Here is a 2,549-nt window from a genome sequence, read left to right as displayed (position 1 = left end):
GATCGTGACCTCAGCCGAAACCAAGAGTAGGACGCTTAACCAACTGAGCCACCCAGGCACCCCCAAAACAACATATGTTTATATCTCACATTTACTTGGGTTGACTAGACTCAGTTGGGCAGTTCTCACTAGGAATCTGTTATGCAGTTGCAGTCAGATGGAGAATAGGGCTGGAATCCTCAACTAGGCTGGATATCCACAATGGTTTCTTCACCCATGTCTCTGTTATCTCAGTTGAGATAGCTGGAGAAACATGGGCGACTAGGTATCTGCCATGTAGTTAGAGAGCTTCTCGTGGCTTTCTCATAGCATGGCAGTCTCAGGGTCGTTGAACATCTGACAGCATATTCCAGGAACTGAAGGTGGACCCTTTAGGCTTCTTATGGCTTATCTTCAAATGCCACACAGTGTTGCCTTTTCTGTGTACAATTAATTCCACATGACTAGCCTAAATTCAATTTAGGAGGAAACCACAGAAGGCCACTGGTACCAGAGGGTATGAATCATTGGAAAACCATCTTTGGAGACCAGTCTAGGTTCAGTCAAGGAAGCAGACCATTATGAAATACTTACAGAATAAACAACTAGGCTTATACAACTATGGAAGGATTGGGGGGAAATAAAGGTATAAGAATAGCAAATAAAGAACTAGAGAAAATTCACTCAGCAAGTCTTCTGAGGTGTTGGCATAGATTAAATAATCCAGAAATTGTGAGGAAATCTTAGAGCTACTTGTGTCCAACAGCTGGAGTGAGATCCCAAAGTAGGGTTGGTAATTATAATTATATTATGGTACACAGGGCAGGTACTAAAAAAGAAAACTTAGAGTTATATGTATGGACATAACATTCTGAAGTGAAAAGATCGCTAACCGAAATGTAAAAGATAAAGCCCTATTATGTAAAATACATAGTATATATGCATAATGTGGTGTGTGCGTGTGTGTGTGTGTTTGAGAAAATGAGTTCATTTCTTTAAGTTTATTTATTTTTGACAGAAAGGACTAGCATACTCTGGAAGGGGCAGAAAGAGGGAGAGAGAATCCCAACCAGGCTCCGTGCTTTTAGCACAGAGCCCAATGCAGTGAACTCACAAACTATGAGATTATGACCTGAGCTGAAATCAGGATTCAGGTGCTTAACCAACTGAACCACCCAGATACCCCAGAAATGAGTGCATTTCTAATAGAAAAAGGACTAGAAGGATGAATGGAAAATATTGGTCTTTTAGCCTTCTCCTTCTTGCCTGCCTCCTTTCTTTTTCCCACATTCCTTTTCTCCGACTCTTTCTTTTTTTATTTGTTCAAAAAATTTCTTAAACACCTACTTTGTACAAGTCATTTTTAGACATTAGAAGGAAGGACAATTGGGTAGGCATGAAACAGGGACTTTTTTTCTGTTTTAGATCTACATCTAGTTTAAGTATTATTAAGAATGTATATTTATATGTATTTACAGTCAGTCAATACATTTCAAGTTAGATATTTTTTAGGTTAGTGTAAGATCTAGTTTTATGATTTTACCCAGTTGCTCTGCAACTATCATATTCCTGAGTATTTTCACATTACAATAACACTTCTCCTTCCTATTATAGCTCATCTCTGTGCCCATCCCCAACCCCAGGCAACAACAAATCTACTTTCTATATCCATAAATTTTCCTTTTCTATAATCTTTATTATTATTAGTGTAATGAGGTCGGACTATTCCATCCATATACATTCTGAATATATGGAAACAATATATACTGTTATATTTTCAATAACTACTAATAATTTTTCTCTGCCAAACCCCACCCATTAGAGAGAGAAAGTAATCACACGTTCAATTTGTTTTAAACATAATCTCAACATACAATTGAAATAGCAATCTATAGAAAATAGAATTTCAGAGTTTCTCATCTCTATAAAATTGTACATTATTTCAGGTATCATTCCTTTTTTTCTAGTTGTAAGTGGTGTATATATGTGTGCATAGGGGAGGAGTATTATGTAAGTTTTTGCATTTGGCTGATGTTGGGGAAGAAAGGAAAGAAAGGGTCCTCACATGCTGCATACTCTCCCTACCTTGGCATTTATCATGATATGTATTGCCCAACCAGATGCTTCTTGCTGTGTCTGTGAGTTGAACAAATTTAACAACTCTGTGGAATTATTGGTGGGGGGAGATTTTTCTGTTGTTCATTGGAGTGAAACAATTGGCATCTCTTGGAAAAGAAGTTAACGTTAGGGTATTTATATAATATTCACTCATGTTACTAGAATGGATTAACCTTGAGCATAATAAGCAAGTTATTTTCAATATGATTAATGACCTTATTACATTCATCTGAGCAGGCTGAGACTTTTCATTTCCACAGAATTTTGCAGAAATTAAAGATGGGTCAGAGAGAAATAAATATGAAAATAAGTACAGAACAGGAAGTAGAATCTATAAGAAAGGTGAAAATAATTTATATTGTTTCATGTGGATGTGGGAAGCTTCCATGTGTATGAAAAGTTATTTCAAGCAGGAAGGTCAACAGCTGCCTTCAATTTCAGTGGAGTTTCTA

The sequence above is a fragment of the Herpailurus yagouaroundi genome, unplaced genomic scaffold (genome assembly GCF_014898765.1).
Source record: "Herpailurus yagouaroundi ecotype Mexico unplaced genomic scaffold, PumYag 187, whole genome shotgun sequence".
Taxonomy (NCBI): Eukaryota; Metazoa; Chordata; class Mammalia; order Carnivora; family Felidae; genus Herpailurus; species Herpailurus yagouaroundi.
The sequence above is the reverse complement of the archived record's forward strand: the minus strand, read 5'-3'. Positions refer to the sequence as shown.